At 43.7% G+C, this 24,625-nt stretch overlaps 2 non-coding genes and 3 pseudogenes across 2 annotated transcripts; all 5 read right to left on the bottom strand.

Annotated features, from left to right (window-relative positions):
• Positions 1–2,182: 2,182 nt before the first annotated feature.
• Positions 2,183–2,375, bottom strand: LOC142679678 (U2 spliceosomal RNA). Its single transcript, XR_012852861.1, has one exon. It is a non-coding gene; the product is annotated as a U2 spliceosomal RNA (small nuclear RNA).
• Positions 2,376–8,667: 6,292 nt separating this feature from the next.
• Positions 8,668–8,873, bottom strand: LOC142679639 (U2 spliceosomal RNA; annotated as a pseudogene).
• A 7,741-nt stretch (positions 8,874–16,614) lies between these two features.
• LOC142679626 (U2 spliceosomal RNA) lies at positions 16,615–16,793 on the bottom strand (annotated as a pseudogene).
• Positions 16,794–17,575: 782 nt separating this feature from the next.
• Positions 17,576–17,645, bottom strand: LOC142679728 (U2 spliceosomal RNA; annotated as a pseudogene).
• Positions 17,646–18,902: 1,257 nt separating this feature from the next.
• LOC142679692 (U2 spliceosomal RNA) lies at positions 18,903–19,100 on the bottom strand. The gene has a single exon (XR_012852872.1). It is a non-coding gene; the product is annotated as a U2 spliceosomal RNA (small nuclear RNA).
• Positions 19,101–24,625: the final 5,525 nt, after the last annotated feature.

Raw genomic sequence — 24,625 nt, 5'->3', positions numbered from 1 at the left:
GTTAAATTTTTTTTCTCCTGTGCATTCTCTAATTGTGTGCTCTTTGCTTCCGCAGTTCCTGCAGGTGACATCGCAGTTGTAACTGGTATGCCCATAGGTACCGCAGGCCCTGCAGAAGTTTGGCATCCCCGAGAAGTAGAGGTCGCCATTCACTGTTCCAATTTTAAAACGAGCCGGTGGGAGTCTCGTATTTTGGGTGGAGGGGTCCTTTATCAAAGTCACTAAGTACTTCCACTTGACGGTCCACACACCGCACTCGTTCATAACTCTCCCCATAAGCTTGATGTTCTTGAAGTAGGCAGCTAAGAATGCTGCCACTTCCTGGTCCTTCACATATGGGGAATACATCTTAATCACCACGAGTTTGGTTACCTCAAAAGCATGCTCTATTACCTGGACTCCCAAAGACGTGAGTTGAACTTTTTCCCTCTCAGCTTTGTCCATAGCATCACGGAGGATACCTTCTCCAACAAAAGTTATGTCAAAAACTCCACGCCTTGGGTAATCCTGGATCGCCAAAATTTCATGCTTGCGGACCGCCAGCAACTTCTCGAGGATTTCGTATACGAGGAACTTGACACCTCGTGGACCGCCTCCACCCTCTGCCAAGATGACTCTAGCAGAGTTTCGCAGCCGGGCGTATACCGGCACCGCATCGGGTTCGCCTGCCATTAGCGTGGCCAGGTCGAACCGCGCAGCTTTCGCTGCGCCCCTTGACGTACAGAGACCAAGGGGCTGGGGGGATCGCAACTCGTTGCTCAGGACTAAGCCTCTCTCCCAAATAGCAGCACGGGGGTGAAGTCCAGGCGAACCTGGACGATCCCCCGAGGCCGAGAGAGAGGGTACTTGAGCACCTTCTGACTAAAAACCTCCTGTATAAATACACTTGGTCTTAGCCAAAAGGCCGAGAAGCGATAACCCGAACGGGCCACGCGTTGACCGAGCCTGCCCAATACTGCTGTTCACCCCTTGCAGCGATTCAGCCTACTCCTAGGCAATTCCATGGGGCCCTGCAGGCTCACACACACTCACAGCTACTAAGCGGGAGGTGAATAAAGGCCGGAGAGGAAGCAAGACAGGATTTGCTTCTTTTGCTTGCACCACAATGCAGTGCTGAAAGAGGAGGAATCGACATAAAAACGCCTTCCTGGCAACGCCCAAATGCCCTCCTGCCGTGCAAACACTGGCAGCAGCAGCAGCAGCAGCAGTAAGTGCATGCCCACTGCCACCCCTTCTCCTTTCACACCTTGTATCAGCTTTAATCCAGTCCAGTGCTGCCTGCTGAGCAGCACTGACCAAAACTGCCTGGGCCCAGGCTTTTATCTCTGAGGTCCCATTATGATGTCAGAAAGCTTGCTCTGGCTCCTGAGGTCTCCACTATGACACGTGCAAAGTTCCGTCTGAACTTTATATAAGACGGTGCGGCTCAGTCAGTCACTCAGTGTTGCCTGAGAGGGCAACACTGCAACAGCCGGCCCCCAGGCTGTCTTTTTTTTGCACAGCTAGTTGCCTCCAGGAGGCCACAAGAGGGAGACAAGGGACTGCAAAATGGAAAATAGGCATCCACCAACTTTACAGACAACTTGTTCTCCTTGCTCCTACAACCTCCATCCTTGCACAGTTTGTTATTCTTCCAGGTAACATAGTAACAAATCCAAATTGCTGCTCTCTTTGTAGGCAAGCAAGGGTTTGTTGCAACTGCAATTCTTACTTCTTCTTGAAATGTAGGGACCACAGTACATTCCATCACATCCATCTAGTGTACACAGGTAGGTCCATTGTGACGGGCGGGCGGGCGGGCTGGCTGCTTTAATGGCTGTTTGCTGTTCCCCTACTCCACTCCACTATTTGACTATGGTGCTGCATCAATCAGTGGCTGGCTCAGGTGCAGCTCTTTAACCTACCTAGGAGGGAGGGCGGAGAGAAGACAAGGAAGGTGAATGAGCTGTTCCAATGTGAAATGCCGGAAACACAGAAACACAGACGACACAAAACAAGAGGTGGCAATGTATTAATTAATTGCATTTAATAAATTAGCTCATTATCACACATGACTGTACAAATGCATTGTCCAACAGGTGTTGAAATAATGGGATTAAAAGGGGAGATCCCATCCGAAAGACAAAAACAATGGCAAACACAAAAAGCACTTTTGGAATCTGATTTTAGTAAACACATAAGGAAAGGGTGCACCGGTCCTGGAAATACTGCAATACCAGGTCAATGCGTGGAGTGGACAGAGCAAGCTCTATTTCCATCTCCCTGTTCTAAAAATCCATTTAATATATGGTCCCCAGATAGGGGACGTATCAGATATTAAACTGATAAGAACAGATTTTTTTTTTTTTTTTTTTTTTTTTTTTTTATTAAACCATTCAGGTTTTTTTGAATAAAACCGAGAACTGTAGTTGTTCAAACCACCTCTCTATTTTTCAAAAAATCTCATCACTCTGGTTCATTATTTTATTTTTCCATCAAATACAAGATAAGTCAAACAAAATTCCTCAAACTAAATACCTCCATTTTAACATTCGCCATATCCCTTCTGCATCCATACCTTTTTCTAGATCCCATTTATAATAAAAATACAACTTAGCCAATACCATACTAACCACATCCTCCATCTCAAATACTTCTCTTTTATACACATTCAAATTCCGTGTATTCCACAATACCTCTTTCACACAAGTCAAGAAAATCCACAACACTCTATCCTTTTCACTACCCAAACTACACAAACCAAACAAGACAATTTCATACGTCAAAACCTTCAAACCAGTCAATTCTTCACACAACCCACTCAACTTTTTCCAAACATCCTTTGCATGCTTACACGACCAAAACACATGACTCACATCCTCATCATCCCCACAACCTTCTCTCGGACACCTTTCAGAAGCAACCAAACCTCTTCTTTTCTGAACACTCCTTACAGGCAACACTCCATGTACCGACATCCATAACAAATCTTTCTGCTTATTTGACACATCATACGTAACAATCTTCTTCCACACAGACCTAGACTCCATCGAATTCAAACCATTTACAGAACACATCACATTATTCATACACATACTTCTCACAACATTCTTTTCACTCAAAAATCTCTCCATTCTTACATCCTCTAGCTGGAACTTTTTAATAAATTTTTCAACATACAAATACCACCCTGTGCACTGAAAAGCAATTGGTTTACATAAATTACGTTTTTCCCACCTTAGACGCTGAATCACCGTTCCAGCTAGATACTTAGACATTCTGGAAGCCTTGGATTCCTTAAATAAAAGCTCTACAAAAAAACGTACACAATTAATTCCAATGAAAATCTCCAAATTTGGGAAATCAAGGCCTCCATTACGTCTGCTTTTCATTAGAATTTCTCTCCTTGCCTTCTCAATCCCGCTCCCCCATAAAAAAAGGAACAAAACTCTATTCACTTTTTTTAACATAGCAACAGCAGGAGGAAAAACCAGAGCAACATATAAAATCATAGGAAGAATAATGCTTTTGACTATTAAAACCTTCCCCGAAAAAGAAAGATCCCTCATTCTCCACATTTTCAACTTTCGCACAATCCTACCACCCAACTGATCCCAACTTTCTTTCCCTTTCAGCTCATCATCAAACACAATACCCAAAATTTTCACACCATTCACCTGTTCCATATCAGAATCACTCACCCGCTCATTGCTGAAAAAAATTTTAAATTTGCTCTTACCCCAATTTATTTTAAAAGCAGACGCAATACAAAACATATTTACAATCAACTTCACTCTGGACATATCATACACTGAATCACACAATACACAAATATCATCCATATATCCCAAAGCTTTCACACGCTTTCCATCACACCCTGGCACCACCAAACCTTTCACAACCTTATCATTTCTAATCATTTGCAACAATGGTTCAATCGCACAAATAAATAGGATGGGAGACAACGGACAACCCTGTCGCACACCAGACATAATACTAAATGATTCTGAAAAAAACCCATTCACCTGCACACAACTCTTTGCATTCGCATATAAATTTTTCAACAAACTCACAAACTGAACCGGAAAACCCATTCTCTCTAACACTTTAAACAAAAACACATGCGCCACACGATCAAACGCTTTCTCAAAATCTAACGCACACACAATCACCTTCTTATTCCGAGCCTTACAATCCTCAAGCATGTCCCGCACCAACGCCACATTCTCATGCAATTTCCTTTTCGGTACCGCACATACCTGATCCTCATCAATTACACACCCAATCACATCTCTCATACGATTCGCAATCAGCTTGGCAAAAATTTTATAATCCGTATTCAACAAAGTAATTGGTCGCCAGTTTTCTAACCGTCTCTTATCTCCTTTTTTATGCAACAGAACTACCATACCCTTCTTCATCACATCACACATATTCGTCCCAGAAAACAACACTCTCATAACATCAATAACATCCTTCCCAATTATATCCCAATATTTCCCATAGAAATCAGCTGGTATTCCATCGATCCCTGGAGACTTATTTTTAGCCATACTTCCCACCACATCCTTTACTTCACCATCCATAATCTCACCAAGCAAAGGCAAACATTCACTTTCAGGAACAAAATTACACACAATATCCAAAAACTCATCATCATCACCCAAATCACACTTCTTCACATCATACAGTTGTTTATAAAAATCAGACACCACATCAATCACATCCTTACCAAACACCTCTTTATCATCCTTATCCAATAACACATTCATTCCACTTTTTCCACCACACATTTTTTTAAAGAAAAATCTAGTGCATTTCTCGTGATTTTCTCTAACCTCCACCTTAGACCTAAATATTATTTCTTTCCCTTTCTCTCGGAACCACTCCTTAATATCTTTTTTTGTTTTTTCCAAATCGTGTCTTACATCCATACCCAAATTTTTACATTGTTGAAGGAACGTCATCCGCATATTAAAGCGTGAATATTCTAATCTTTTCCTTCTTGCTCTTCTATACCCTATCTGTCTAAAAAACCCACCAATCTTTTTTTTCACCCATACCCACCATTCACACACATTAGAGAAAGAACTTTTCTTCCTAACCCAAAACCCATATTTTTTCCCAAACCTAGTTTTTACCCTTTCATCACTCAGAAAACTAACATTCATCTTCCATACCCCTCTACCATAAAAGAAATTATTTATAACAAAAACCCCCAACAAACACTCGTGATCTGAAAACCACACTCTCTCCTGCGCATAATCGACACATTTCATTGCTGAAGTAGAAAAAAAGAAAAAGTCCAGACGAGAATCCGTTCTTCCGTCATCGGCATGATAGGTAAATGGACCTGGTTTCCTGGTGACAGCGTCCTGCAAAGCAAAGTCCTGCAAAATTTGATTCCACAAAACTCCGGTAGCGTCCACATTAGACTCTGTGGATCCAGCTCGGGCCTGCTTCTCCAGGATACAGTTAATGTCACCAACAATAATTACAGGAACTTTACCATGTAGAAAAAATTTTAAAGTATCAAAAAGTGCCAACCTATCAGTTTTCACAGCATGGCCATAGATATTAATTAGCCTAAACTGCCACCCCTTATAGGATAGTAACACGCAGACACATCTTCCTTCCTGAATAATTTGAGTCTGTTTGATGACAAACTCATTATTTTTAAAGAGGATACCAATTCCATCATTCCTATTTGTGGAAGAAAAAGACCAAATTGCTTCCCCAAACTTCCATTCTTCTTTACTAGGCATTTTTGACAAACCACATTCTTGTACGCAAACAATATCACTGCCCTTAGAGGCCAAAAAGTCCAGGACTGCAGCACGCTTGTGAGCAGAGGAGAACACCCGTACATTTTGAGAGACAATCTTTAATCTCAAAGACATGCGGGCATAGTATGGTTAGTGCAATGTAAAGCCATGAAATAACCAGAACATATCACGTCCCAGGGAAATACATCGCTCTTTCCAGATTTGCCACATTAACTTCACTGAGGAAACCTTCCCCAGGAGAGCTGGGTACTTCTGAGGCCACCTCAGATGACTTAGGGCTAGAACTAGAGTCACTGTCCAGCAATGAAAAAGGGTTTGAATGGGCAGAATCTTCCAATAAGCCTATCTTCAGTCTTTTCACTGCCTTTCCAGACTTGCCCCTTTTTGAGACCACTTTATGGAAGATTTCCGCACTAGTGGCACTAGGCATCCTGGCCTCCTTCTCATCCTCCTCCGATATTGACCACTCCACTTTAGCTGAGTCGTCCATTTTTGACTCTGGGCTAGAAAAGGACAAAATTTGCATACTTGCACCATTTCCAGGGGAAGCACATCCAATAGGTGGCGCTGTGTCTTCACCTTCCATAGGCATAACAACAGGCATTTCCGCAACAATCGGCTCTGCAGGAGGGACCACACCCAACTCCATGCTGTTAATATGTGAAGTTAGAACCTCTCCTAATCCAGCTTTCCCAGGGTCCTGAGAAGCAGCCACAGAAACACTGCCAGCTGGCTCTGGAATTACATCAGAAGTGGTAGCAAGGGAACTTGTTGTTCTCACCTGTCTGCCCCATGTTCTTCTCTCTTGCCCTAAAAAGGGAAACACCTTTGGACATTTTCTACATGTATGACCAGGCAAACCACAAATATCACACCTGGATGGGGAAATACACGCACTAGCCTCATGTCCTGTTTCCTTGCAATTTCTGCAAACTTTGCCTTTACATGCATCTTTGGTATGCCCGTAGGCAAAACATGATCTACAAAAGCATGGCATATCTTGGTAATAAAGATATCCCTTATTACCACCAATAGAAAAATTAGCAGGAGGATTCATCACTCCTCCAATACAGCTGGAGTCAGGTTTCAGCCTGACCCAGTACTTGATATCACCATTAAAGACTCCCCATAGATTCTTCTGCTCCACACCTCCTCTAACATGGGTACAGTAATGAGCTAAAAAAGCCCTGACCAGCCTTCTATCCAAAAATGGGTTATACATATGGATTGTTATGCATTTTTCCACTGCAGAAAAAAGAGGTTGCACTTCAATGGATGTCAAAGCCTCATGCATGTGTTTTTCCTTGAGCAACTGAAACACATTTAAACAGTAGGCGGCCTCAAAAAAAGATACATCATATGTAGAAATATTGCTGAAAGCTTGGATACAGAATACCTCTACCAACTTAACTCCAGCCAGGTCCAGAAGGATGTTCTCAATGATATGTCCAGTATCAACTTCGTCTCTCCTCTGCTCATTCACCACGAAACGGATAGTGTTACGCACAGCTGCCATCTTGATCTGGAATGCCCAACGGCACGGTGATCGCTCCCAAAAAACGTCGGAAAGGACTCCACGAAAGGCCGAACCCCCCGGCCCAGACCAGGCAATGAACCTGATCTGAGCCAAAAGGCCGAGAAGCGATAACCCGAACGGGCCGCGCGTTGACCGAGCCTGCCCAATACTGCTGTTCACCCCTTGCAGCGATTCAGCCTACTCCTAGGCAATTCCATGGGGCCCTGCAGGCTCACACACACTCACAGCTACTAAGCGGGAGGTGAATAAAGGCCGGAGAGGAAGCAAGACAGGATTTGCTTCTTTTGCTTGCACCACAATGCAGTGCTGAAAGAGGAGGAATCGACATAAAAACGCCTTCCTGGCAACGCCCAAATGCCCTCCTGCCGTGCAAACACTGGCAGCAGCAGCAGCAGCAGCAGCAGCAGTAAGTGCATGCCCACTGCCACCCCTTCTCCTTTCACACCTTGTATCAGCTTTAATCCAGTCCAGTGCTGCCTACTGAGCAGCACTGACCAACACTGCCTGGGCCCAGGCTTTTATCTCTGAGGCCCCATTATGATGTCAGAAAGCTGGCTCTGGCTCCTGAGGTCTCCACTATGACACGTGCAAAGTTCCGTCTGAACTTTATATAAGACGGTGCGGCTCAGTCAGTCACTCAGTGTTGCCTGAGAGGGCAACACTGCAACAGCCGGCCCCCAGGCTGTCTTTTTTTTGCACAGCTAGTTGCCTCCAGGAGGCCACAAGAGGGAGACAAGGGACTGCAAAATGGAAAATAGGCATCCACCAACTTTACAGACAACTTGTTCTCCTTGCTCCTACAACCTCCATCCTTGCACAGTTTGTTATTCTTCCAGGTAACATAGTAACAAATCCAAATTGCTGCTCTCTTTGTAGGCAAGCAAGGGTTTGTTGCAACTGCAATTCTTACTTCTTCTTGAAATGTAGGGACCACAGTACATTCCATCACATCCATCTAGTGTACACAGGTATGTCCATTGGGTAGGGCCAGGTTAATGGCTGTTTGCTGTTCCCCTACTCCACTCCACTATTTGACTATGGTGCTGCATCAATCAGTGGCTGGCTCAGGTGCAGCTCTTTAACCTACCTAGGAGGGAGGGCGGAGAGAAGACAAGGAAGGTGAATGAGCTGTTCCAATGTGAAATGCCGGAAACACAGAAACACAGACGACACAAAACAAGAGGTGGCAATGTATTAATTAATTGCATTTAATAAATTAGCTCATTATCACACATGACTGTACAAATGCATTGTCCAACAGGTGTTGAAATAATGGGATTAAAAGGGGAGATCCCATCCGAAAGACAAAAACAATGGCAAACACAAAAAGCACTTTTGGAATCTGATTTTAGTAAACACATAAGGAAAGGGTGCACCGGTCCTGGAAATACTGCAATACCAGGTCAATGCGTGGAGTGGACAGAGCAAGCTCTATTTCCATCTCCCTGTTCTAAAAATCCATTTAATATATGGTCCCCAGATAGGGGACGTATCAGATATTAAACTGATAAGAACAGATTTTTTTTTTTTTTTTTTTTTTTAATTCATTCAGATCACGTCTTAAAAATCATAAAATTCAAAATAAAAAAGACTTAGATCATCACAATGAAAACTGAAAACGTATAATTAATTTTTGTTTTCCTCTTTCCTTTTTTTCCTTAAGAAATCAAAAAAACATTCCTTTTTTAACAGCAATAATTCCTATCATATCCAATAGATGTTCCTGCAAATCATTACCATCCCATTCACAGTTTACAATGCACGTTAACCACGTTGGCACACCATACCTTTCAAGAAACCCTGGTAAATTTTCTCTTACACAGAGCCGCACCCTCCTCCGCATTTTTTCAAAATTAATTTTACTACGTAACTCCTCTACTTCTTCCAGTAACCTGTCTCTTTCTGCTCTTTCCTCTTCTGAAATGACACTTTTTTTCTTTCTCTCTGCTTTTTTCCTTTTTTTCTCATCACTTTGCCCACTTCCTTCCAATTTCTGAAGCTTGCCTTCTTCCAAACTAACTTCCGCTTCCTTTCTTTTGACTATCTTCTTATTTTCCTCTTGTACCTCACGTTTGCTTTTCTTTGGGCATGATTTGAATATGTGCCCCTCCTCTCCACACATATTACATACTTTCCCTTTCTGACATTCATTATACTTATGTCCCTCTTGCAGACATTTTGTACACATTACTCTCTCACAGGTTTCTCTCTCATGACCATACTCTTTACAATTCAAACAAAACATATCCATTCCAAGAAAAAATAAATTTCCACACGCACTTCCAATCTTAAACCGCGCTGGAGGAAACAATAGGTTTCTAGATTCACCAATTCTCACAAATTTACAAAGAAATTTCCACTTCCCAGTCCAAAATCCAAAAGGGTTAAACACTTTCCCCTTTCCCACCACCTCCTCACAAAACTTATTGAGAAATAACTTAATGTCCTCTTCTTCCACGTAAGGCGAAAACATCTTTACGACCACCAACTTTTTGTTTGGCACAAAATGTGGTGTTACCTTCACACCCACAAGTCTTGGGTCCCTTTTACCTTCCTTCAAACGTTCCAAAAAGACAGCATAAATTTCTTCTGTGGCGAAGGTAATATCAAAGCACCCTCTCCTCGGATAGTCCATCACCGCCAAAATGCATGATCTCTCCAGCTGAAAGAAATCCAACAAAAGAACCTTTGTGATGTACTCCAGATCCTTCCTTTGTCGCTCAGATTCCTCCACGAAAAACCGGACAGCATTCCTGGTACGCATATATTCGGGAATTTCCTCCATCCTGCTCCAAACGAATTCCAGCAATTTCCAAAGAGTACCTTCAGTACCGAAGTACCAGGCAGGTGATCGCTCCCCGTTGCCCTGGACTAATCCTCCTCCCCAATAGCAGCAGAGGGGTGAAGTCTCTCCTAAGAGAAACGATCCCCCCAGGCCAAGGAAAAGGGTACCAGGGCACCTCCTGACCAAGAAACAAGGCAATACCCTAAAGTTTTTTTTTTTTTTTTTTTTTTTTTTTTTGAAACTCATCAGTTTATATACTATCCGCATCTTATTTCACATAAAAGCTACTTCATACTGCGGTTAGACCTTACATCATATGAGTCATATCAAAAATTTATTTCTTTACATACATTAACAATACTGGTTCCATTTTTTAACATTCCACATACCTTCAGCCTTAACCTCACCCCACCTTTTCTTGTCATAGAGGTACACAGTATGCAGCCTGGATAAAAACAGTTTGACAGCATCGTTTGGAGTTAAAACAGTCTTCCTAAAAATAATTAGATTTCTTGCATCCCAGACAGTTTCTTTGAAAATAGCAAAGACAATCCAATAAATACGTACATTTTCAAATTTAGTAAAATCACATCCAATCAAAATATTTTCATAGCTAAAAGCATTAGATTTCAATAAGAATATTAAGAGCCGGTTTAAAAGTGATAAAACCTGCTTCGTAAAATTACAACTCCAAAATAGATGCTTTACATCTTCAATACCTCCGCAGCCACTCCTGGGACAGACCTCTGATACTCCCACACCTCTTCTCTCGAGGAGAGACCTTGTTGGAAGACAGTTATGTAAAGTCAACCAAACCACATCATGTTGTCTATTAGATACTCCAGGTGTCTTAAAGAGCTTCCAAACTCTAGCGGATTGTGCATTATTTGCAAAAGGAACCTCACATAAAACCTCGTTATTTCTAACTAAATCAATAATTTTCTTCTTGTCAAGGTCACCTGCAGTACCCAGATTAAAACGTACATAAAAGGATTTTAAGATGACATAAAATACAGGCAGTTTCCAGGATATCGGCCGTTTTAAATCTCTTACGCACCATTTCCATTTCACCATCAACCATCCCGCCAGGTAACGTATCATATCTGCCGCTCTGTTTTCCCCTTTCACAGTTTTAAGAATCAACAATAAATAGTGCAGATTTAAAAACACATCAATATTAGGAAAATCATACCCTCCCAAAATCGTTTTCCTCATGACCACCTCCCGTCTTAGTTTCTCCATTTTGGAGTTCCAGAAAAATACGAATAATTTCCTAGTAATTCTTCTTACCCACAACTTATTGGGAGGGAAAATTACAGCAACATACAACAGTAAAGGAAGGATTACCGACTTTATTACCAATACTTTCCCTTTCAGGGACAGGCTTCTCAATTTCCAGAAGGCAAGCTTCTGGTCTACTTTAGCCTCTAATAGAGAGAAACTGTGTTTACCCTTGAGATCTCTCTCAAAGGTAACTCCCAAGACTTCAATCTTATCTGTCTGCATCACTCTGTCCACCTTCACTTGTACCTGCTTGCCAAAGTTACACAACTGACATTTGTCCCAGTTGACTTTCATCCCTGATATTGCACAAAAAATCCTAAGATGTAAATTGGCTCGATTAAGATCGGCCACCGAGGTACACACAAATACTGCGTCATCCATGTATCCTAGTGACTTGACCTGATGCCCATCGCCTCCCGGAATAAAACAACCAGATATTTTTTTATCATTTTGTAAACTAATAAACAAAGGCTCCATAACACACACAAATAAAATGGGTGAGAGCGGGCACCCTTGCCTCACACCGGATTTAACCTTAATGGAGGGACTCACATTCCCATTAATTAATACCTGGCTCTCAACCCCATTATACAGCCCTTGGATCATCGTCATTAGTTTTGCAGGTATTCCCATCCTCTTCAATACTGCAAACATAAATCGATGAGAAACTTTGTCAAACGCCTTTTCCAAGTCAATTGACTCCAATATCAAAGATATATCCACCTCGTTTGCATAAAATATCAGATCCCGTAATAACAGCAAATTGTCCGATATCCTACGCCCAGGGACAGCGCAAGTTTGATGCATACCAACCATGTATTTTACCACCTGACTCATCCTTCCTGCAATGATCTTTGCTAATAGCTTATAGTCAGTATTCAAGAGGGTGATAGGACGCCAGTTCTTCATTTCCCTCCTATCTCCCTTCTTATGAATCAAAGTCACCACTCCCTGCCTCATTGAGGTTGAAAGCCCCCCACTATCAAATGCATATCTCAGAACTTTCACCACCTGTTCCTTGATGAAAGACCAGCATTCTTGGTAAAATTCAACCGGGAGCCCATCACACCCTGGGGTCTTATCTTTAGCCATGGCGTCCATACTTTTTTTAATTTCTGACTCACTAATATCGCTAGACATATTTTCTATATCTTCAAGCAAGATATTATTCTCCACGTTTTTGCAGTAGTCATAAATCTCGTTGTCACATGCCGCCTCATCCACTCCAAACAATGATTGATAAAACCTACAAACCTCAGTAGTCATTCCCTTGCCACAAACTTCTCCTGTAGGTGTTAAAACTGAGGAAATGATCCCTTTTGCATTAAAGGTTTTTTTAAAGAAATACCTCGAACACTGTTCGTTTTCCTCCAAATGCCTTATCTTTGATTGGAACACAATCTGCCTCCCTCGATCCATCAAACCTTTCTTTATCTCATCCTTTATGATTTTTAAGTCCTCCTCCACATCACAACCTGCATTTTTAAACTTCTGGAGAGTCTCCAACTTCCTCGTCAAACGGGCTTCCTCTTCCCTCCTCTCTTTTGCCTTCCTGATACCTATTCTTTTAAGGAGGGAAACCATCTGTTCTTTTGCCCAATCCCACCAAACCAACAAATCTGCATAATCAGATTGTTTCTCAACACAAAATTGAAATACCTTTTTTAATTCCTGCAATACGTCAACCTCCTGCAACAAACTTGTATTTAGTTTCCACAACCCCCTTCCAAACCTGAGAGACTCATTAAAACAAAATTCAACAGAAACCATTTTATGGTCTGAAAAACTATTTTTCTGATGTCTGCAATTCTTAGTTTTTATACCTTCAGAGGCAAAAATAAAATCAATTCTGGATTTGGCCCTTCCACTTTCCGCCAGGTAAGTATATTTATCCTCTCCGTCAATCGATACTCCAGCATCCTGATATCTCAAATCTAAAATAAGCTGATTTAAAATTTTAGAAGAAAAGTCCAATTTTACCTCTGCAACACTTTCTCTATCCCCTACTACTCTGATACAATTAAAATCCCCTGCAACAATTGTAAAAGCACGACCAGGCATATATAATTTAAGTGTCTCAAAAAAGGAAATTCTAGCCTGCTTCTCAGCAGGAGCATAAATACTAAAAACCCTAATTTTATGACCTAAAAAAACACAGTCTAAAATTATAAAACGACCTGGTACAATAATTCTAAAATCACTCACTGTAACATTATTATTCTTAAGGAGAATACCCACTCCTTCATTCCGATTCTCACCACCGACCGACCAAAAGGATTTCCCACAATTCCACTCAGCCCCAGCTGGAGCGATCTGAATAGCACACTCCTGTATGCAAATTATGTCAGCATTAACATTTTTTAATTGGTCAAAAATTGCTGCCCTTCTAAATTCAGATCCTATACTCCTAACATTAAGGGAAGCTACTATCAATGCCATTATAAGGATAAAAGCAAGTTTTATACAATACTTAGCCATTATAATTTGAATCTGTACTACTTTTTAAACTGACTAGTCTTTTTTAACTTCTCAACATCATCTTTTTCCAGATATTCAATAACAGGCGAACCTGGAGATTCAAAACCTCCACCGTCCCCTGAGAAGGAAGGCATTGCCTCTACAGATAAGCATGCATACCTATTGGCATGATCAAACCTTGGCTTTTTCAATACTGCCCTCACAGGTCTTTCATCCTCACCAGAGGCTCTCCTAGTACTCCTTTGTCCAGGCGTTAGCAAGTCATCTGAATCAACCTCATCCAGGTCAGGGAGACTAACGGGGCTCACCACACCCAAATCACTTTCAGCTGCCACCTGAGAAAACTCATCCATCATTACCTCCAAATCACCAATTGCACATTGTGCCTCTTGCGGAAGGTCTAATGCCTGCTCCACTGTAGGAACAGTCTCCATGTGGACTAGCTCACACTCCCCACTGTCGGGAGGGAGCCCCACTCCTGCGGTATCCACAAATCCCACATTTCCGAGCGACTGGGGTTCTCCAGCCTCAGCGAAATCAGCCGATGATGCCCCAATCCGTACATCAGTTTGCCGCAGTTTGGCACCAGACACCTCCACATTTGGCACCCTGCGTCTTACATTTCTCCTGGCAGCTTGAGCATAAGTAAAAACCTCCCCATGCTCAGGGCATTTCCTAGCCATGTGTCCAGCCAACCCACACAAGTCACAAACTCTTGCACTACCACAATTAGCAGCCTTATGTGAAGAACTCCCACAAATCCTGCACACCTCCCCCTTCACACACCTGTCCTTAGTATGACCATATCTACTGCAATTCCTGCAAAACTCTGGCTGTCCTCTAAAGAAACAAAACCCTCTCTCCCCAGTTATAGAAAATGAAGCAGGTGGACATAAATATCCCTCCAAAGCATTCTTGTCTTTTTTAAACACCACCAAGTACCTCCTTTTACCATTAGGTATACCATATGAGTTTTTTAGTCTCTCTCCAGCAGAAATTTCCTCACAAAACCGCCACAAGTATGCTTTTAAAAGTTCCTCTGAAAATCTGGTGTTGTACATATGCACAATCAGGACCCTTCTTGCTTGCTTGAATAAAGGTTCAATATCCACTTTTTTCAAAATCTCTGCAGTACTTAGTCTGATTTTCTCCATTGCATCCATGCACATGTATTCATTTGTTAAAGTCATATCAAAAGTACCTTGATTAGGAAAATCCTGCAGGCTCTCCACATCCGATGCACGAAGCTTCAACACGCCATAAATGATCTCCTCCACGATTTCTTTTAACGAAATTTTCTTTAGAAAAGCAGGCTTTACCTGAAAACGGATCGTGTCCTCCGCCCCTCGAACCGCCATGTCGTCGTCCTTCGCACCTCCAAGATCCCAACTCGTTTACCCGGGGCCCCCACAAGGAGGACCCCAAAGAAGCCTTCTGACCTGATCCAATAAGGTTTCCCCTACCAGATCGTAGCCAAAAGGCCGAGAAGCGATAACCCGAACGGGCCGCGCGTTGACCGAGCCTGCCCAATACTGCTGTTCACCCCTTGCAGCGATTCAGCCTACTCCTAGGCAATTCCATGGGGCCCTGCAGGCTCACACACACTCACAGCTACTAAGCGGGAGGTGAATAAAGGCCGGAGAGGAAGCAAGACAGGATTTGCTTCTTTTGCTTGCACCACAATGCAGTGCTGAAAGAGGAGGAATCGACATAAAAACGCCTTCCTGGCAACGCCCAAATGCCCTCCTGCCGTGCAAACACTGGCAGCAGCAGCAGCAGCAGCAGCAGCAGTAAGTGCATGTCCACTGCCACCCCTTCTCCTTTCACACCTTGTATCAGCTTTAATCCAGTCCAGTGCTGCCTGCTGAGCAGCACTGACCAACACTGCCTGGGCCCAGGCTTTTATCTCTGAGGCCCCATTATGATGTCAGAAAGCTGGCTCTGGCTCCTGAGGTCTCCACTATGACACGTGCAAAGTTCCGTCTGAACTTTATATAAGACGGTGAGGCTCAGTCAGTCACTCAGTGTTGCCTGAGAGGGCAACACTGCAACAGCCGGCCCCCAGGCTGTCTTTTTTTTGCACAGCTAGTTGCCTCCAGGAGGCCACAAGAGGGAGACAAGGGACTGCAAAATGGAAAATAGGCATCCACCAACTTTACAGACAACTTGTTCTCCTTGCTCCTACAACCTCCATCCTTGCACAGTTTGTTATTCTTCCAGGTAACATAGTAACAAATCCAAATTGCTGCTCTCTTTGTAGGCAAGCAAGGGTTTGTTGCAACTGCAATTCTTACTTCTTCTTGAAATGTAGGGACCACAGTACATTCCATCACATCCATCTAGTGTACACAGGTAGGTCCATTGTGACGGGCGGGCGGGCGGGCTGGCTGCTTTAATGGCTGTTTGCTGTTCCCCTACTCCACTCCACTATTTGACTATGGTGCTGCATCAATCAGTGGCTGGCTCAGGTGCAGCTCTTTAACCTACCTAGGAGGGAGGGCGGAGAGAAGACAAGGAAGGTGAATGAGCTGTTCCAATGTGAAATGCCGGAAACACAGAAACACAGACGACACAAAACAAGAGGTGGCAATGTATTAATTAATTGCATTTAATAAATTAGCTCATTATCACACATGACTGTACAAATGCATTGTCCAACAGGTGTTGAAATAATGGGATTAAAAGGGGAGATCCCATCCGAAAGACAAAAACAATGGCAAACACAAAAAGCACTTTTGGAATCTGATTTTAGTAAACACATAAGGAAAGGGTGCACCGGTCCTGGAAATACTGCAATACCAGGTCAATGCGTGGAGTGGACAGAGCAAGCTCTATTTCCATCTCCCTATTCTAAAAATCCATTTAATATATGGTCCCCAGATAGGGGACGTATCAGATATTAAACTGATAAGAACAGATTTTTCTTTTTGAAAGCCCGAGTCGTGCTTTCTATCACCCAAGTGCATAAAAAGTGCAGAGGTGCCACACAAAAAGTGCACAAGGATGCGGTCTATCGCAGCCCTTCTCTTAAAAGAGAGAGGCCCCGCATAACCATTCCCTGACCCTCCAAACCATAGGCCTAGAGGATCAAGGATCGATGGTCCCCCCTCGCTGAAGCTTAGGGAGACCCAAACACACTCCTAGGCTTCTACCTGGGCTGCCACCCCAGTGTCCACCTAGGAGCCTGCATCCTAGTTGCACCTCCCCTCCGAAGAAGGGAGGCCGGGTTGCAGGGGAAAAAGGAACCAGAAGGCCACACATTTTCCCCCTAGACCTCAGGAGGGTCCCAAAAGGGCACCGCATCCCAAAATCCTTGTGACAAACGTGACAAACACACAGTGAAAAACAAAATTAAATAAGTGGATGTGCGCTGTGATACAGCCTGGACATCCGCCAGGTATAAAAATTCCTCATCTCCCAGCCAGAAGGCCGGGAGAAAAAAGGTGTGTGCTTAGAAGTGTGAAAGAAGAGTGCGTGCAAGTGTGCCTTCACTCAGTGGGATCCCACCCCCAGTGAGTTAGGGCACCCCAGGGTCACCAGCCCTGGGGCACATAGCAACTCGGGCTTTCATACTACCCGACCTCCTGACCTCGATCCGGCGGTCGCCTGGTCACCTACAAATGGTACCTTTAAACCAAATGCGTACACCAGAGCGATGACCGTTGTGGTTCCCTGCCCTCACCTCGGCGTTCTGTCATCCCCCTACGATGGCCCATCAACCACCGGCAGGGATGATTACTAACCTCAGCTTGAGCAGGTACTACACTTGATCTTAGCCAAAAGGCCGAGAAGCGATAACCCGAACGGGCCGCGCGTTGACCGAGCCTGCCCAATACTGCTGTTCACCCCTTGCAGCGATTCAGCCTACTCCTAGGCAATTCCATGGGACCCTGCAGGCTCACACACACTCACAGCTACTAAGCGGGAGGTGAATAAAGGCCGGAGAGGAAGCAAGACAGGATTTGCTTCTTTTGCTTGCACCACAATGCAGTGCTGAAAGAGGAGGAATCGACATAAAAACGCCTTCCTGGCAACGCCCAAATGCCCTCCTGCCGTGCAAACACTGGCAGCAGCAGCAGTAAGTGCATGCCCACTGCCACCCCTTCTCCTTTCACACCTTGTATCAGCTTTAATCCAGTCCAGTGCTGCCTGCTGAGCAGCACTGACCAACACTGCCTGGGCCCAGGCTTTTATCTCTGAGGCCCCATTATGATGTCAGAAAGCTGGCTCTGGCTCCTGAGGTCTCCACTATGACACGTGCAAAGTTCCGTCTGAACTTTATATAAGACGGTGCGGCTCAGTCAGTCACTCAGTGTTGCCTGAGAGGGCAACACTGCAACAGCCGGCCCCCAGGCTGTCTTTTTTTTGCACAGCTAGTTGCCTCCAGGAGGCCACAAGAGGGAGACAAGGGACTGCAAAATGGAAAATAGGCATCCACCAACTTTACAGACAACTTGTTCTCCTTGCTCCTACAACCTCCATCCTTGCACAGTTTGTTATTCTTCCAGGTAACATAGTAACAAATCCAAATTGCTGCTCTCTTTGTAGGCAAGCAAGGGTTTGTTGCAACTGCAATTCTTACTTCTTCTTGAAATGTAGGGACCACAGTACATTCCATCACATCCATCTAGTGTACACAGGTAGGTCCATTGTGACGGGCGGGCGGGCGGGCTGGCTGCTTTAATGGCTGTTTGCTGTTCCCCTACTCCACTCCACTATTTGACTATGGTGCTGCATCAATCAGTGGCTGGCTCAGGTGCAGCTCTTTAACCTACCTAGGAGGGAGGGCGGAGAGAAGACAAGGAAGGTGAATGAGCTGTTCCAATGTGAAATGCCGGAAACACAGAAACACAGACGACACAAAACAAGAGGTGGCAATGTATTAATTAATTGCATTTAATAAATTAGCTCATTATCACACATGACTGTACAAATGCATTGTCCAACAGGTGTTGAAATAATGGGATTAAAAGGGGAGATCCCATCCGAAAGACAAAAACAATGGCAAACACAAAAAGCACTTTTGGAATCTGATTTTAGTAAACACATAAGGAAAGGGTGCACCGGTCCTGGAAATACTGCAATACCAGGTCAATGCGTGGAGTGGACAGAGCAAGCTCTATTTCCATCTCCCTGTTCTAAAAATCCATTTAATATATGGTCCCCAGATAGGGGACGTATCAGATATTAAACTGATAAGAACAGATTTTTTTTTCAGTTGGCTACCCCCTCGCGGGGGTGTCAATGATTTATTTATAAAAATTTCAATTTTACAATAAAACACATTTTAGTTACATAGATAAATACAAAGAATTTTTACATTGTAACAATAGTAAAATCAAATTTTCATAAAATTTATGTAGAGGGACATGGGGCAAATCTTTATTTATTTGGAGTTCCAGTCAGTCGCAAACCATTTATTTAGAAGGGTGGCATTCCTTTTTTTGTCTAGTAAAAAATAAATATACATCTCACTAAAACAAAGACCTAAAACATCATCAACCGATAAAACGTCGTGCTTAAAAAGGAGGATGTTCCTGGCCTTCCATAGAGCTTCTTTGGCGCAATTCATCGTCTTCCATGCAATTATCTTCTGACTCGCGGTTGGGCATCCAAAAAGTCCATATAAAATATCTTCATAGTTTAAGTCCTTTAGGTCCGCCATCTTCACCAAAAGAGGGAATATTTTTTTCCAAAATTGTTTTGCAAAGTCACATGTCCAAAAAATATGTCTTATAGTTTCCTCGGCCTGGCAGCCTTCCCTCGGGCAGACGGCAGACCTCGCGAATCCTCTTCTGTACTGGAATGCCCGGCATGGAAGACATTGATGAACGCAGCTCCAGGCCAGGTCCATCTGTGCATTAAAAAGATAAAACACATTAATCATTTTGAAAATAAAAGCACATCGTTGCGTATTAAAATTCTCTACATTGCTGACCGTCTCGCTCTCTCTCAGGTCTTTAATTATTTTTTTGCTGTTTTTAAGCTCGTTCACGGTCTTCCCTTTTAAATTGAAGAGAGCCACTATTTTTTCTAAAATTACGTAATTCGCTGGTAATTTAAAAGCGTATGGTGAGGATAAAATTATGTTGAACCAACCAAACCTCCGCATAAAAAACCCAGTATTAAAACGTAAAAAGTAAGACCAATAGTGCTCTTTAAAAAGGGAATTAAAACAGAAACTAAAGAACTTAATTAAAAGAAACCTATTAAAATCAGGGAAATCTTTGCCACCCTTTGGTTTGGACTTTATTACCGTTTCTCGTTTCAATTTCTCCATCCTGGAACTCCAAAAGAAGGTAAAACATGCTTTTGTTATTTTTTGTAATAAAACTGTTGGGGGAGGGAACACCATGCTCGTGTATAAAAGAAGGGGTAAAATGACCATTTTTATGATTAAAATTTTTCCCTCCATAGTGAGTTTCCTCATATTCCACATACAAATTTTATTGTTTACCTTCTGCGCCACCATGTCCCAACTTATAAAACCATTGTCGTGCTCACTGAAGGAGATACCTAAAACTTTAATAGTATCTGACACAGGAACGGGTACGTCTCTAAAAACCATGCTTCCTATGCTTAAAATATTACTTTTGCTGAAGTTTATTCTAAAACCGGAAGCACAGCAATAAAACTCAATTTGTTTTAGGGCTTTCTGAAGCGAGAGGGTGTCCCTACAAAGTATCGCCACATCATCCATGTACCCCACTGCTTTAGCCTCTATGCCGCCACCCCCCGGCAGGGGGACTCCACGTATCTGTTTGTCCCGGCGTATTGCGCATAGCAGAGGCTCTAGTGCACATATGAAAAGCAGTGGGGACAAGGGACACCCCTGCTTCACCCCAGAGTTTAAAAGAACGTCCTGTGTCTTAAAACCATTTACTAAAATTTTGCTTGTGCAATCTTTATAAAAGGCTTTAATAGATAATAAAAAACCTTCAGGTATACCCATCCGCTCTAAAACCTTAAAAAGATAAAAGTGCGATACTCGGTCGAAAGCTTTTTGAAAATCTATGGATAAAATGGCTAATTTACCTTTTCTAGATTTTGTGTCTTCAATCGCATCTTTTATTAAATTAATATTATCCCAGATGCTGCGGCCTGGCACCCCACACACCTGGTTAGAGTGTATGATGTGGGGTACTATGGCTTTTAAACGGTTTGCGCATAGTTTTGCCATTATTTTGTAGTCACTATTCAGAAGGGTTATTGGTCTCCAATTCTCTAAAACTGCGATGTCACCTTTCTTGTATAGCAAGGAGACCTCACCCTTCCGCCAGGACTTAGGCAGCATCTTGGAATGAAAGACTTCAGTAAAAAGGTTTAAGAGATCATCTTTTAAAATGTCATAAAATTTGACATAAAACTCGCTGGGTATACCGTCCGGGCCAGGAACTTTACCTGCTTTAAAACTCTTCACTGTCTCTAAAATCTCCTGCTCCGACAGTTCCTGCAATAAAAAATTCTGGGAGACAGGGTCTAAAACAGTGGTAATCTCCTTCAGCGAGTCACGCATAAAATCACGATCCACAGTTTTCACATTAAAAAGGTCAGTATAAAACTCATGAACTTTACTTAAAAGACCCTGTACATCCGACACCCCATCAATATTTTTAAGAATAGCTTTTTTATTGTTCATTTTCTTAAAAAAGTACCTGGAGCAGGTCTCGTTCTCTTCCACGTGCTGTACTTTAGAACGAAATATAATTTATTTACCTTTCTGCTCCAGGCACTGAGCTATCTCTTTTTTTAAGTTGGCGATGTCGTCTTGTACCTCTATCTCGTGTTCTCTCATCTTGTACAGGGTCTGTAGGCGGGTGTTGAGAATTTTAAAAAAAGCTTGCTTCTCTCTGGCTTTCGCCACGCTTTTTTTAATAAAAAATTCTTTTATTTTCCTTTTCATTTTCTCCCACCATGCGGTGATGGGAGCCCGTGTGTCTCTCACCCGCCTACTCTCTTTGTAAAATTCAATAAAATCTGTAAAAACCTGTGGATCATCTAAAAGGGAAACATTTAACTTCCAGGACTTTTTACTAATAATGTTATTAAAATCACGCTTTACATAAAATGATAAAAGCTTGTGATCGGAAAAAACATTGGTTAAAACTTCACATTTAAAAGGCAGTAGATTCTCATTACAAAATATAAAATCTATCCTGGAGCTACAGGTGGCGTTGCTCCAGGTAACGCCGGCTTCCTCTGGACTGCTCCTGTTACACTCTTTATAAACGTCTTTTAATTTAAAATCACCCACCATATCTTTGAGCAGTCCAGAGGTCTTGTCATAGTTTCTGCTTGTAGCGCTGGTAAGCCGGCGTTCCCCCCTCAGGATACAATTAAAATCACCTGCGAGGATAAAAGGCTCAGTCGTGTTAATAAAAAGAGGTAAAATCGCTAACATTTCTGCTCTTTCATTTTTATCTGGTGAGCCGTAAAAATTTAAAAACTGCCATTTCACACCGTCAATAAAAGCCTTAACCAATAAAATACGTCCTGGAAGAATCTCTTGGATAAAATCGATTAAAACGTTTCCCTTAAAAAGAATGGCGACCCCTGCTGATCTGGACTCGTTAGATCCAGACCAGACTGATGGACCATACTTCCAATCCTCTTGGTATTTATGGTACTTCATCATATGGGGAATGCCGCACTCCTGCAGGAAAAAAACAGAGGCTGCCAGGCCAGCTAAAAAGCTGAAGAGAGCAACCCTTCTAACTTTGGACTTGGCGCCCCTCACGTTGAGGGAGATTCCCTTTACTTCTGACATTGTGGAGATTAAAATAGCGTCTTGATTTTAAAATAATAAATATTCGTGGAACTTAAAATCAGACATTTCCTCCACCAGCATTACCAGAACTCTCGTTTGCGCTCATATCCCCACCCTCGTCCGAATCGCCTGCAAAGAGGGACGAAAAGGGAGAGGAACTACCTTCACTGAGAGCCATGCCAGCAACTCTTATCTCGTACAAGGGGAGCCCACTCTCGCTTAGCGTCACCTGGGTCTCCACTGGGTGACCACGTAGGTCCATTTCGGGTGGGTCCCCCAAGGGCCCCGCCTCTCCCCCCAGGCTCTGTTGACGCCGTCTTAGAGGGGGAGGTTGCGCACACGGCGGGGTGTCCGGTATCTGGGAGGGAACAGTGCCCACCCTCCTCACCAGGTCAGGCGAGGAGGTGGTCCTAGGAGGAGCCTCACTTTTCTTCACGTATGTGTCCATCTGCTCCTCCCCTGATTCCCTCCTACCAGCACGCTCCTGTTTTCCCTTTTTTCGGGGACCCACCGCTACCCAGTTCTCCTGCTCGGAGTCAGACTCCTGAGACCCAGGTACAGGAGCAGGCCCGGCACCCACTGGACAACCAGCCCTCTGGGATGCCACAGTATCATTGGTGGCCTGCTCCTTTTCCGCCTTTCGCTTAGCTTGCCTTTTGTCATTGGCGCTGGGCTCCTTCCTTTCCTCAGAGGTTGCTGGCTGCGAGGCACCTGCTTTGGCTCCATTACTCCGCACCACTGAAGCCCAGGTGCCTCGCTGCTCCTTCGCGGCCCCGGCATGCTCCTCTCCCCGGGGGTGGGACTGGTCTGCTGGTGGAGCACGTGGGGGCGCCTCGGGTTGCTCATTTTCTTCGCCTCGGTACCTATGGGGACAAGAATAGTACAAATGACCAGTTTTTTGGCAAAAATTACATTTTTTCTCTTGTGAGCACTCTCTCATATTGTGCTCTTTGCTTCCACAGTTTCTACAGGTGACATCGCAGTTAAAACTGGTATGTCCATAAGTACCGCAGGCCCTGCAGAAGTTTGGCATCCCTGAAAAATAGAGGTCGCCATTCACATTTCCAATTTTAAAACGAGCCGGTGGTAATCTCGTTTCCTGGGTGGAGGGGTCCTTTATCAATGTTACTAAGAACTTCCACTTGACGGTCCACACTCCACACTCGTTCATTACTCTCCCCAACAGTTTGACATTCTTGAAGTAGGCAGCTAAGAATGCTGCCACTTCCATATCCTTCACATATGGGGAGTACATTTTAATCACCACGAGTTTCGTAATTTCGAAGGCATGTTCTACTACCTGGACTCCCGCTACCACGAGTTCACCTTTTCTCCTCTCAGCTCGGTCCATGGCATCACGGAGGATTCCTTCTCCCATAAAGGTGACATCGAAAATTCCTCGTTTCGGGTAGTCCTGGATTGCCAAAATCTCGTTCTTGTGGACCGCCAGTAGTTCTTCCAAGATCTTGTGGACCAAGAATTTTACGCCACGTGGACCGCCTCCACCCTCTGCCACGATAAATCGGGCAGAGTTCCTTAGCCGGGCATACACCGGCACCGCATCTGGCTCGCCTGCCATTTCCGTGGCCAGGCCGAACCGCACAGCAAAAAGCTGCGCCCTATGGGGTCCTGAGACGTACCAAAGGGCTGGGGGGGGATCGCAACTCGTTGCTCAGGACTAAGCCTCTCTCCCAAATAGCAGCACGGGGGTGAAGTCCAGGCGAACCTGGACGATCCCCCGAGGCCGAGAGAGAGGGTACCTGAGCACCTTCTGACTAAAAACCTCCTGTATAAATACACTTGGTCTTAGCCAAAAGGCCGAGAAGCGATAACCCGAACGGGCCGCGCGTTGACCGAGCCTGCCCAATACTGCTGTTCACCCCTTGCAGCGATTCAGCCTACTCCTAGGCAATTCCATGGGACCCTGCAGGCTCACACACACTCACAGCTACTAAGCGGGAGGTGAATAAAGGCCGGAGAGGAAGCAAGACAGGATTTGCTTCTTTTGC

The sequence above is a fragment of the Rhinoderma darwinii genome (genome assembly GCF_050947455.1).
Source record: "Rhinoderma darwinii isolate aRhiDar2 chromosome 2 unlocalized genomic scaffold, aRhiDar2.hap1 SUPER_2_unloc_55, whole genome shotgun sequence".
In the NCBI taxonomy this organism is placed as follows: domain Eukaryota; kingdom Metazoa; phylum Chordata; class Amphibia; order Anura; family Rhinodermatidae; genus Rhinoderma; species Rhinoderma darwinii.
Note: the sequence above shows the minus strand (reverse complement) of the source record. Positions and strands in the feature narration are given on the sequence as shown.